General features: G+C 40.7%; 1 protein-coding gene across 6 annotated transcripts in view; it reads right to left on the bottom strand.

Moving 5' to 3' along the window:
• The window catches only part of ncoa2 (nuclear receptor coactivator 2), a 65,763-nt gene extending 51,642 nt beyond the window's left edge, over positions 1-14,121 (bottom strand). For 3 of the 6 annotated variants that reach the window (XM_078280124.1, XM_078280129.1, XM_078280126.1), the window contains exon 1: positions 13,796-14,120. The gene's annotated coding sequence lies outside the window, so the exon portion shown is untranslated. Of the gene's footprint in view, positions 1-13,223; positions 13,401-13,795 lie in introns of those variants that run through there. The other 3 variants (XM_078280128.1, XM_078280127.1, XM_078280125.1) reach the window with 2 other exon arrangements.
• Between the last annotated feature and the right edge of the window lie 39 nt (positions 14,122-14,160).

Below are 14,160 nucleotides of genomic sequence, written 5' to 3'. Positions count from 1 at the left end.
ATCGATTTTTTTTTGGGGGCATAGGGCGGCTGCAAAGGAGCAACTGTGAGGTGTGGTTAATCATACAATCAGATTATTCTGACAAACAAAGATTAAGGTTTCGTTGTATGAGTCACAGGGTGACAAAAGTATACATGTTTCGACACAAATGGGGCTTGTGACAGCTTAACAGGTTAAGAAGTATTGTTTTATAAGCAGCAGGTTTAAACCCATGCACTGGTCTTGGCACTTGATATAACAATCTAAAACTTACTGCCTCAGTTATGTGTCATGATGCCCCAGAACAAGGCACTTGATACTAGGGTTAGGTACCGAACCCAACGGTTACGGTAGTTTTTTGGGTACCGACCGAATTGCGTCGGTACTACCGTGGACCGATTCACATTAAATCAAACGGTGCCAAATTTCGGTACCCGAGAGCACATCCACGCGAGCATCTCTGTCCTCTCTGCATGTTGACAGAGTGTGGAGCTCCGACACACACGCAGAGCTGCGGTGCAGACAAAGCTAAACAACGTTGACTCTAATCTACAGTTTGTTAAAGTCACCGTGAGTCACGGCAATGCCGGTTAAGCTTTTGCAAGTGTCGTTACACTTTTTTCAAAACTCCACGCAGACAGCGTATATAATGGTGAGGCGAAGATGGTCACGGTATGGTTAACGTTAGACTTCTGTGACAGGCAGGCCCCACAGTGTTCACTATGCCCTATTGACCGACTGACAGGCTGAGGTTGTAGGGCAAGGCAACTTTATTTCTATAGCAGATTTTAACAAGGCAATTCAAAACGCTTACATGAAACATTAAAGAGCAGTTTAAAAGAGAGATAGAAAATAAAAACAGGCTAAAATATTAAAAGATCCAAATACAAGAATAAAAAGATACACTGCAGTGTAAGAAATGAATAATTGATAGTTTGTAGGGACGGGTTTGGGAGGGGTTTTATTTTGTAATAGTAGAGTGTAAAATGTTCTAAATAAATACAATGTTCTTAGAAAATTGCATGAATAGATTTGGAATTACATTCATTTAATAATTAATTAATTAATTAATTAATTTTACATCTGAAATACGTTTTTGTTATTATTACAGAGGGAAAGTACTGAAAAAAGGTACCGTTGGGTACTGGAACCAAAATTCCAGGTACCCGGAAAAAAAGAGAAAGGTTCCCAACCCTACTTGATACCCATTTACGGCAGTGGTGATGCTCAATAGCAGAGCGACAGGAATGTGGTTGTACTGGGTTTCTCTGGGGAGATGTTTAACTGTAAAGCAAAACAAGGCACCCATGATCAGGAATACCTTGATAGATATATAAGAGCTGGTATGTGAAAGATCTTTTCTTTAAGATGTGAATAAAAAACACTCTTACTCCGCTCTTAACTCTTACGTATATAATTTTCATCTAAAAATTAGCATGACCTTACATATGATCTATGAAGTTTGAAATCCTCCCTGCCCTTGACACTTTCTTTGAACTTGAAAGTGAAAGCATCGTCATTGCTATTTTGCAGGGATGCTAATTTAGAGTTTCTCTTTTCTGAAAAAGCCGACCCTCGCTAACCGATCATTAACCGTTAACAAGCAGGCAATGGAGTCCCAATTCACCCGTCTGGGAGGCTCGGACATACTGTCCGCACTTCTTGTCCACGGACAGCTGCAGACTTGTACCGGTGGCACAGCCACGGTGTTCCGTGCATTGTCATGGACACATGCAGCCCCTTTTCTGGAACCGCTTGGGGACCGATACAAGCGCGTCTCCACTGCATCAACTTGCAAGGTTGTCAGCTGTGTGTCTGCCTGCCATACTCTGTGTGTAGGACGGCCAATTTAACTTGCCAGTCCTCATGGATATAGTGGCATGTGTCACGTAGGTCTCGTAAGCACCGTCCAGCAGAGAGCTATATGCACACAAAAAAAGAGCAGCTTAAAACGCATCTAGTTCAAAGTTAGCACTGGCAAGTTAACTAGCACTTAAGAAATAGACTGTAGCCTATTTTTATTTTATCATGCAGAACGTTTTTTTTTTAGTAACTTTAATTTTTGTTTTAATATTACTGTTTTAACTGTGTAACTGATTAATTGTATTAAAATCGGTCAAAATATGTATTGTCGGGAAACGATTATTCAATAACATCACTACCAATTTGTTTCACAAACCATAGTATGGTCACTTCCAAACAGCATATGCAAAAAAAAAAAAAGGGACACAACTAGTCTTTCAGCTTTTCAACCCATATCATAATAATACATGAACAAACTAACTTTAATTTGAAAAGCCAAATAACAAAAATACAAATAAAATATTTTAAGAGTAAACTAAAAGTGAACTGTATTCAAGTCAAACACAAACAATTAATGTTAACAAAAAAAATAAAAAGTATTGAATTGGACGTCTTCTTTCACCATTGTAAATAGGGGTAAGAAGAAGGAGACTGTCTTGGTGACATCAACATATAAAGATATCCTGAAATAAAACACTTATTTATTACACTTTGGCACTGATTTGGCAGCAGCTTTCAATGGGCTGCTCTGATGCAGATGCAACCCTGTGCCAGGTGCCCTCACATCTGTTGCTCAAATAGCAAACAGCCAGCTCCTTCAGCTGTGACCTCAGGGCCAGTAAACACAAATGTGTTTGTGTCATAATGAGACTGATAGTTGTGCTGTAAAAAAAAGGTGAGTCATAACGACAAGAGAAAGCAAATGCGCGTGTAGCTCAAAGAGGAAAAAGAAAAAGAAAATGCACAGTCAGAGAGTGGGGAGGTGTGTGGTTAGGCAATAACAAAAGAATGTTGTGTAGCTGATTGTATCTAGAGATGGTCCGATACCATTTTTTGCTTTCCGATACCTGAACTTGCGTATCGGCCGATACCGAGTACCGATCCGATACTAGTGTGTCATATATTTTAACAACTGTATACTACTATCCCTGTATGGATGTGATATTATTTCTATCTTTGTTGTTGGTCTGGCTCAGGTTAAACTCTTTGTGAAACATGAATGCCACAGAACGTTCTTTTATTCTGCAGTTTGACAGTCAATTATAACGGAAAAAGAACATAAATAAACTACTTTAACGTAGATTTTCTTTAGGGCTTTATTACGTGGTATCGGATCGGTGCATAAACTCCAGTACTTCCCGATACCAGCGTTTTAGGCAGTATCGGAGCCGATACCGATACTGGTATCGGAACATCTCTAATTGTATCATGCTTTAAAAAGAGGATTTGGAGCTCATCTTGTGACTAGTCTGCATGTCAAATGCATATCTATTGTGCCTGTGTATGTGTGTGTGTCCACCATCTTTTATTGCCTGTCACAGTTTGTAAGGAATTAGTTCATGTGGAGGCCTGAGGCTATACAGTGGAAGCAGAATCAGGATAAGGAGGTGCCATGTTAGCACAGAGAGGAGGGGAAGAGGAGATCAGCTGACACAACTATGTCACTTTATCAGCCAAAGACTGAGACAATGTGACAGGCCAATGCTCAGACTCGCAGCAAAAGCACATACAGTCTGACGAACCTGCAAACACAACTAAACAAAAGTAGTTTAATTTGGACTCAAATTAGCTAGAAGAAGTTAGGACAGGGAAAGAGGTCCACAGTGTTTGTCTGCTCCATTGAACAAACGTGTGAGAAGGGTAATAATCTATATAACATGTTTAGGCGATGACTTTAAACCCCAGCATTACCTGATTAAGAGCGGGGCTGCTCTGACAAGGGAACATGTAATTGGACCAGACGGAGCAAAGAGCAAAGTGAAGCAGCCTTCTCTCCCTCTCTGTCATTCTCCACATTTACTCAGTCCCCTGCTGAAAACACTCGGTGACAGCCAGGTCAGGCAGACCTTACAACTATGGCTATTTAACCTTCATTTAGCAAAGCAAGTCACTGACATAGTCACTAATAGGAGCTAAAATTACATTTTTTCAGGTCGTTTTCTGTAAAATAACTGATAATAACACTCATGTTATCTGTTGAGATATCTCCAGTATAATGTTTGACTCCTACAGCTTTGTTGAGAATTACCAACAGGTAGCATACAATTGATTAATTTGCAGTGACAACAAGCACACTTCCCTGTTTCCATCTAAACTAGCCACTGACCACTGATGAATCCGTACATCCAACTTAAGCAGTTTTGTTTAACTCTGTATGATACCAATCACAAGTTCCCTGTTGTGTTAAAATATAACTGAAAGTGTCAGAATTAGTGTTAGGCAACAAACATGTATGTAATGATGGTGAGACAAACTATATGGTAATATCTGAGATGACTTAATTCATTCATCTCCTGTAATAATTTGTATTAAGGGTCAAAGAACTCCACCCTTCTGCTGAGTTTTTAAATTAAGACATTGTTCTGCAGCTTCTGTAGCAAGAGCATCTGCGTAACACCATTGCTCTGCCTCTCCTGTGTAATCTCCTCTCCAATGAGTGCCTTTGTTTTGCACTCCACTGCCAGATGAGATAGGAGGCGGTTTTGTTTTGATGGCTCACATCTTCAGGTGCCAAAACCACAAATCTCTGGAGTAAAGGCATGAATGGAAGCACGTTGACATGCAAACAAACTCAGATGTGGGACAAATATAGGTGATTTGGCTGTTCTGTTGGAGGGAGGTGGGGGATAAAATTAAATAATGCAGAATTTCAGAAGTTGCGTATATGTATCACAAACATAATCACTATTCTTTTGTTAGCGTTAGTACAAAAATACAGAAAAAGGTAGAAAAATGCTTTATTTCCCCTCTATGCCACATTAAGGCATCCGGTATACTCGCTGTACCCGACCTGTCGTGCGCCAGTGTGACGTCATGGGAGCGCCGTAACTATTTGCGTGGTGGTCGCGACACTAGTTGCAGTCTTCTCCTGAACAGATGTGTCACTAATGAGGAAAGGCTACCGACTTTGCTATTTCTACGGACTAGAATAAGAAGAAAAGGGTAAACAATGGCAGAACTGGCAGCAGCATTGACGTCAATGTTTCGATTTGATTCGATGACCTACTTCATCGGATCAAGCCTTTCATTCACCATAAAATAACTCATCTTAACCCAGTGAGTTTACAAGAGAGACTTACAGTCACTCTGAGAGTCCTGGCATCCGGTTGCCCTCGAACTCGTCCATGCTTCCCGTTTCCACTTTGTCGTGCGCCGCTGAAAAAAATAGTGGTGTGCGACCTCTGGGCACACTTAAAAATCACACAAGACCTGCTCTATTTTATTCAATTACTATCAACAGATCCTAAACTAAACCTCAACAATACATTCTTCATACTAGCAAGTAGTGTCTGTTTAGTCAAAGCCTGAGCATTGCTTTTGTCTCCAGCCCACACTTTAAAACTCCACCGTTACCCAAAAACACATGAAAGAGCCATACTGTTGCATTTGGGTGACATTACAATTAACACAGCAGGTGCAGTTTATTTCTCTTAGCTGGCCAGCCTTGCAAAATAGAGTAACACTGAACCTTCATGTTTGCTTGACCTAAGCCACTTTAACACATAATCTATAAAAATAAAACCTGCGTTGTGAACAATGGATCTGGAGCGCTGACAGTCTAATTGTATCTAGTCTATATCAACGACGTTCCACTTCCGGGATTGTTCAGGTGCCGCCGGATATTCCGCCGCATGTCCCTCTTTTTAGGCCGGATGTCCTTTACCTTCTGCTTTCTTTGTGTTGGCATTCTAAACTCTGGTGGATCTATGAGGACTATGGTTAACTGCTCCTCAGATCTCTGCAGGGTAGATCCAGACAGTTAGCTAGACCATCTGTCCAACCTGAGTTTTATGTTGCACGACTAAAACAACTTTTGAACGCACACATGTTCCACCAAAGCAAGTTCCTTACCGAGGCTATTTTGCGCTCGATGGTGTTTTAAGCCCCCCCAACGTCTCCTTCCAGGCAGCGCTGCAACCGTTGACTTCAAGGCACCTAACCCTAACCACTGCCTAATCCTAGTGCCTCCCAAACCACCTATTTTGCAGAGGCGCCGTCATTGTGTCCGGGGCTTAGCGCCGCCCAAGACGATGGTGATTGGTGTAAAGAAATGCCAACAAACCAGAGCATGTTTTTCGCCCATCCCGGAATGCTGTGTGGACTAGCCAGACCCTCCTCCGCAGCGCTGTGGAGGAACGTCTGGCGATGTAAGACTAGACTGTCTGTAGACTGTGTCTGACACATTTACTCTCCCTGGTCATGCCAGATCTATGACCACAAAAACAACAACGCATCTGGTGTACGGTCGACCTCTAATCACTACCGCTCACTGTTTCAGACAATCTTTAAATGTAATAGTTATATTATTATATAGTCATTTATCATATAAAAATGGATGATATTCTGATTACATCATGTCAAATGATGGGAAATAATTGGTACAGAGCTATGTCACATTGAGTGCTTTTTGTTCCATTTGTCAAACAAAGGTGGTTTTATGATATCACGTAGGACGTAATGACTAATTGAGAAAAGTATTGCTAGATTACTTAATTAAAAACTAATTAAAAAAAATAATCAGATAAGGCTACATCAGGTAACTTCAAGTAGAGCTACACACTGTGTTCACATATTCATACTGGTCTTTTCACTGGCCATTTATGGTTAATTGTGGGAGTTAATGGGGCGTGATATGAGGCTCATGAACCTTTGCAACATTTTATGCTCTCAGTGATTAATAAAAAGGAAGACAAGTACTTCAGTTGATGGAGTTGTGCTTAAATTTAGCCATAATATTAACCTACGGTGTACCTGAACTGTACAGTATGGATGGAAACCACAGAACACAGGTCAGCTAAGGAGATTACCTACCCCGCTAAAAACAGTAAAGATAAAGCAAGCAAAACCATTTTATAGGTCACTGAAGGAACACTGCTGAGTCAGCAGCGAGTGAGAGGCAGAGAGCGAATGAGAGAGAGGGGGAAAGAGAAATCATGCTGGTCAGAGTTTGACCCTCACAATGTGTACAGAATTAAAAAGGCTGAAACTGAATCCCCACATTCCTCTGGCTTTATGACAAGTGAGTGAGAAATGCTGCCGCTCTGCACGTCATTCCAAAACTACCTTAGCCCAGCCTGATAGTGCCGTTTACCTCCATTCCAGAATAAGATGGTATACCAGATTTTCTTAGGGCAGATTCACGCTGCATATTTCTGGACCACCCACCCAACTCCAGCAGGCAGCATGCTCAATCCAAGTTCTCTCTCCCTCCATCAGTGCCAAGGATTCCACCCTGGGCAGTGGGAAAGGTGCCAACCACATGCTAGCATCCAGTGCCACAAACACATTATGACAGAGGGGAAAGCGATTCAACCACTCGCACAAATTAAAACTACAAAGCACGCTCCCGAACCTTTATCTACAACTCTTTCCTGTCATCAATTTAGAAGATTTTTTTATGGTCTACCTTTGTCATTCTTTGAAGAGGAAGGGGTGTTTCTGCTAAAGCACTTTATAACCTCTATATTTAAATAAGTACTTTTTAAACTGTATATTTTATTAGCACAATCAGGTCAGTGATGACTGTGGAAGGTGTGAATAAAAATGAGGTTCTGAGTACATGTTCAAAATAGTTACATTTATTAGATCCACCATATTGTACAGCTAAGCAACACATGGGAAACTAGCTGCAGAAATATTGTCACATAGTCATATATGTGACCTCTGTTGTCTCCTCTGTTCAGGGCACCTTCTTTGCAATAAGCAGTAGACACCACAATATCATTTAGCTTGGGAGATCAATATGCACTTTGCTGTAGCTGACCTACATAAGTGGAGGAGCGTGGACCATCGAAATCATTGGATTGCCTGTGAGCCTCAAGATCCTTGGAGCCCTGGTGGAGTCTCCATGGGAGTAAAGCAAAAGACAGCCCATGGGGTGATGTTACAAATCTCAGTTTTAAAAACATTACAGGTTCATTAACTAGCCATTATTAATCTAACACAAACCGACTGCCACAGGGAATTAACCCACAAGGAAAATGATCACAGACAAGTCAAGAACACTTTAAAAGTGCATTTGTCTACCAATATAGAGCTTAGCCTAAATGTTTTTTTTATTTTTTAGAAGCGTACTCTCTTCCGTGACCATTCATCACAGATTGGACCTCTTGATAGCCAAACACTAAAAGGTGTAAATTTGGGATCAATATAATCAACTGTGATGTCATAGGAGTCCATTTTGTTGATCCAGAGCAAACCCAGTTTTTAGGTTATATCTAATCTGGATAAACAAAGTACATTTCCAGGATAAAGCTTGGCGCCCGATGTCCATGTCCTTCCTCTTTCTGTGTGTTGTCATTCTCAAAATCCTTTCGCTACAGAAAAAAACAAAAACAAACTTCCAGCTAGCAAGCCACACGCTGAAAATGGCACGTTTTGAAGAAAATTTGGATTGTGCAACAAGGCAGGCCTGCTTGGTTCTTTCGGTGAATGACTAAAGATTTACAATGAATGGTTGACAATGACATTTACTATCTCACTGGGATGTTTTGGAACCAATTGGCGGGATTGTTGTGGACAAAGTTACACACGGCGATAAAATGGTAAGAGCAAATTACGTTTAACCATGTATCCAGCTAATTTAAATAGCTCACCTTACTTTATTGTGTGAACAGTTAATCATTTGATATTTAATTTGGTGTTTTCTTTGGTGCAAATGTTTTACCACAAAGACCAGAGACCATTTTGCAGAGCCACCGTCGCTGCGTCCGGAGCTTAGTGCTGCCCAAGATGATTGTGACTGTTTTAAAGAGATGCAAACAACTTATAGAATTGTTTTTCTCCTATCCTAGAATGTATCTGTGGTGTAGCCAGACAGATAGGTCTGGCAGCCAGACCAGTTTATATGACAGCACTTCTCTTTTTAATTTTTAATATTGTTAAATCGTTGATTCTTCAATGAGCAGCACTGTAGCGTACTTGGATAATTTCAGTTCTACAGTTAAACCAAAAAAAGATCCTGTACAGGCTGCTGTTAACAAGACAGGACCTACTCTTAGCACAGAAAGATGGGATGGCTGATTTGAGGTCAGCTAAAAAACACAATGACAACATGCCTTGAAGCAGAGAGGGAGTAAATACTCTGGCTCCTCCTCTTCCATGTCAAAGCCCTCTCAGCTTTCCATCAAACATCTCTGCCTCGCCATTGACGTCTCTCCTTTGCCATTTCCCCCCCTCCTCTCTCCCTTTGCTGTAAAATCCTGGCCATTTCCCCACAACTCATCCCTCACGCCCACCCAGGACCTGCCACACTGCTGTTTCCATGACAACAGAAACGCAGAGACAGCAGGGTGAGATGCCCAGTGAGACAAGGCAAATAGATACCAGGGGGAGCGGTGATTCATGTCAAGAATACACTGTGGCCCTTATACAGCATGTCATAAACCGATATGTTATCCGTTTAGTTGAAGCTGAACAGACTACAACTAAACCTGACGAGAAGCTATAGTTTCTTGTGTTTGTTTAACCTGTCTTGTCGCACAGCCAAAGTCTATGTTCAAGTTTGGTCTAAATCATTTAAGGTTACTTCCTAAATTTAAAAAATGTAAAGACAGGAAATGCTTATAATTACAGTGTTCTTTAACTGTTCTGGTCAAAGAAGTGTTCCCTAAAAGCAAAGCAACCCTTGAAGTTTCTCCTAAAATTCGGTCTTTCAGTGGAATTTACAGATTTAAGCAAGGGCGGTAATACTGTGCAACATCCAGCCTAGATTCCTGCCAGGGCTAGATGTTGTCATTTGACACCGCTTTTAAAAAGGAGCCCAGGACTACACATTAAAGAGTCTGTGTAAGATAGAGGGGTATGGGGTTGTTCAGGAGCTGTACGTACTAAGCAGCAGAGACAGGGATGTCATTTTCCAAATGAGTCAAACTAATGTTAGCAAACAGAAGTGTGTGGAAACAAGAGGAGCAGAGTAGTTAACTAGTAAAACGTGATGTGTTTAAAAGTTAGATAGTTATGCAAAGAATATTCAAATTAAGATGCCAAATAATGAGTTTAGGACTGCAACTAATGATTATTTCTGTTGTTGATAAATCTGTTGACATATTCAAATTGCTTGTTTTGGCCAACCAACAGTCCAAGCCCCAAATATATTTATTTTACTATCATTTGGCATTTTTGCTTCAAATGTGACATAAACAGTGTGAGAAATTAAAAATGTCACAAGAAGTCTCAGAATGCCCCTAAAAATGTGATCAAGGGGCAAAAATGGCCCCTGAGATATCAAAAACAATTCATTTTTCCCAGTTTAGGCCAATATCCTAAATTAAACACTCATTTTATTTTATCTTCATTTAATTCATTTGATTGCCATTTCGATCTTTAAAAAGGTGCTGTAGGTAAGACTTATAAAACTAACTTGCTGCAAACTGAAACTGACCCTATGTTTGAGTAGAACTACATGAAGCAGGTAATTAAAAAAAATAAATCTGGCTCCTCTGGCACCACCTACAGCCTGTAGTTGCAAAAATCCACCGACTGAGAAGTTGTCGATGTTCAAATTGTTTGGCTAACCGGCAATTTCCACTGGATGAGGAACGGCTGCGGAAGGGCTCCGGAACGTCGACGGAGTCATTAGGTTTCCATTAAAGTCACTGTGTGTCCGCAGACGTTCCGCATCCAGTGGAAATCCACAGTTTGTCCTGGATCTTCGCAATCCTACCTACAGCACCTTTAACATATACTCACAAAAACAGCGCAGTTACAAAAATGAACTGACAATAGCAATAGCATAACCTCAAATAGGTTCAGTTGATAAGATCAGCTTAATGCCGTAATAACAATGGGCCAGAATTACCTAGGGACCTTATGTGATTTAGGTATTTAACCCAATATGCCAGTGTCATGTATGTAGTGCATTCACAAAATCAGCATTTCAATTACATTTTCTGAAAAAGTCCTATAGATTATCCCCATATACAACAGAACTGACACATAATGCTGTGTAGCTAGATGAGACACCTGATTTTGCACACAAAATTCAAAGTATCAATCAGTATTAACCTTAAGTATAATTCTCACAACAGCCTTTCCCCTAAAAATTAAATGACATGAAATTTAAAAAAAAAAAAAAAGGCTAAAAGGAGGTTTTTATAGTATTTGTAACTCTCGAACAACCTCTGTTGTCATTATTTTCACAGGTTTAGTTTAGACTATCATTTGTGCTTAAAACCAAAATATTTTTTTATTTGTGGAGATTGTCTCATAACACATATGCAAAGTCTGCTCAAAACATACGTCTGACTTAATTACAAGAAACTAATTTAATTCTACATTATAGTGGGGCTACAGTAAAAAAAAAAAAAACTAATTAGTGGACTATCATATTAAGCTAACAGTGACAGACAACCCAAGAACTGGCACTGAAGCTACAGAACAAGGGTCAAATGATTACAGTATCATTCAGGTGACGCAAGCCTATCACAGGGCAAAAGTCAGTGATTACAAGATGAGAGGCTTGTCTCCAAGTGCACAGAAAAATACTGCTTTGTTTTACTGAATTATGAACACACATTGAACATGGGGTAGGCAACCAAAAAGAACTAAACAATATAAAATGATGGGTTTGTGTAAAGAAAATTACAGGGGCTGAGTGAAGCCCAGACTGAGAGAAAACAACTAGCAAGCAAGAGATGGATGTAGAGAATGTTTCTGAACCATGTGACAAGCTCAGCAGTATTGTCACACACCTGTTGCTATATACCGTAGCTTTAGTTAACAATGTGTTCAGGCAGATAATTACTTCTAGGTAACACCCATTACACTAACTATGCCAAGTCAGTGTGAGAAAACCTTCAACCAGTTATCCTTGTATAAACATCCACATGCTTGCATACACGCTCGCATGAACTCCTGAACTGTCGTCATCCAAACACAGTCCTTCTATCGCACTATTAAGTCGAAAAGACACAGAACCAATTTTTCAGTGTACGATGCAAAAGCAAAAGCCCTGTTATAGGATTCTTAATGCAAACAAGTATGCTTCAACCTTAATTACAACATACAACAAAAGCAATACTATGTAGGAATGTATGCTTCCATCTGTACAGGACTGCATTTGTCACAGGCGTCATATGCATGCTGTGTCCTCACTGATCTAACACACTCTCAAAATTTAAATCTGGTCAGCTGTAGAAGTAATTTTGCTTCTTGGCTTGTCCTGTCTTCCAAGGACAAATTGTTTCAGCCAATATCCACCTAAAACATACTTGTAGAGAGTGAGTATTGTTTAACTGCAATTTGCAAAGTCAATAACTTCAGTCACTATGCCTCATAGATAATATGCTCAGGCTGACAGGAGGAGTATGTTTAAAGTGGTTAACGGACAACACATGCATGCAGGTGAAAGGAATACACACAAATATTGATGTTTGATATTTAATGTGCTGTTAATGAAAAATATGAACCACATGCCAGTATTGTTTCTTTTTAACTCCTTGAGAATTTATTTTGCATAGGACTACCGGTAATCTTGAAATCCATCACATCTTCACAGAAGCCTTGAAGTTGCATCCAAACTGCAGCTGTACAACATGTCACGTTAAATCTCATATCGGTGATGTGCACCATCAGGTGGGCACAGTGATGTAAAAGATACTGCTCATCTGGTTCCACAAGATGCGTTACTCCAGCATTACTGAGGAATGTTGACAATCACTGAAATGGCACAAGCTGTCTGCCTGTATAGTCCTGAATCAGTCAAGCAGGGGAGCCCTTAAAAGGAGTGCTGCACTCTCAACACAGGCACGACAATGCAACACACATACTGTATCTTGAGAGCATCTTCTGTATTCAATTACAGGGCCTGCCTCTATTTACATCTCCACAATGAAGCCTACGTGACTGCTTGGTAATTGTGTTGCCACCTGATGGTATGAAACATAAGTATACGTTTATGACGTTTTTGGAAAGCGATGTCACAACAAACTGCACGCACTGTTTTCCTCTTCCAATCTTGAGCGTAGAGCGACAGTCTGGGTATCTGGTGTAACGTTTTCTAAGTCCATGGATAACTTTCTGAATACTTTTGTCAAATGTTTGAAGCTACTGGTTTAAGAGGCAAAGTGCTCATATTATAGCTTGGCCGCTAACTAGCTAAGTAGTAGGAGAACCTCGACAATGCATAGTAACGCCAGTCAAACACGAGAGAAACATTAGTTCAGCAAAAAATGAGAATGGTCCCTGCACCCTGAACAAATGCAGAAATTTCGTCAACTCACCTAACGTAGCAAGTAGTACCGAGGCATGAATAATACCACAACAAACAAGGTTAACAGCCCGCTCAAACACATGGTGGAGAGAACTGTCCGGACTTACTCGTATATTCTGACAACGACGTTGAACTAGCCAGACTAGCCTGCAGCTAAACAGTTAGCATGCTAACTACGTTCCTGCTGTAACGTTACTGACGAACTTCGTCCGGTCACACGCTCACTCAGCACAAAAAACAATGACATATTAAAGTATTGTGCACGCTACATTTTACTTAACATCAAATGTGTATGTGGCTACCACTATTCAATAGTTAAACGTCTGACAAACATTGCAATAACTCGCTTGCAAGCTCGCTGTCTGAGCCGTCTAATTGAGTTTGCTGCAGAAAACACTATTGACACAGGCAGCGGGCTTAGCCAAGAAGCTAACGCTTGCTAATAAGCTAACGCCGAAGCGAGAGCCTGTGCCAGACAGACACACAACCGAGATTGAAGACCTCACATTGGATAATGGATTTCACAACGAAAAGACTTTCGTCCCGTTTCAACAAGAAGCACCAGCACATGTGGCTACTTACGATGTAATACTTTCGGTTGTGTCCTCGTTGTTAAATTCCGTTTATCAGACGCCGCTCTGACCTTCGCGGTAGTGAAACAATATTTCTGCTGGCTAACTGTGCCGCCATGTTACTCCTGCTGTGCAAACCAATGCTTGAGTGTTTATCTGGCTGGTAGCTGCTATCCTCCCCCACACCAAACCACATCACGGGGCTCCAGCAGTATCAACCTATGGTATCAACTCAGTACCGCCGGGGTTCGTAAGCAACCCGACGGCGATTTACCCGTTAGGATGACACGATAATACTTGATATTTGAACAGCATTCATTTGCTGACATTCCATCTGACAACCACTGACAGGTAGTTCAAAAACACCACCGTGTC

This window comes from Sander vitreus, chromosome 22, assembly GCF_031162955.1.
Source record: "Sander vitreus isolate 19-12246 chromosome 22, sanVit1, whole genome shotgun sequence".
Classification (NCBI taxonomy): domain Eukaryota; kingdom Metazoa; phylum Chordata; class Actinopteri; order Perciformes; family Percidae; genus Sander; species Sander vitreus.
The sequence above is the reverse complement of the archived record's forward strand: the minus strand, read 5'-3'. Positions and strand labels throughout refer to the sequence as shown.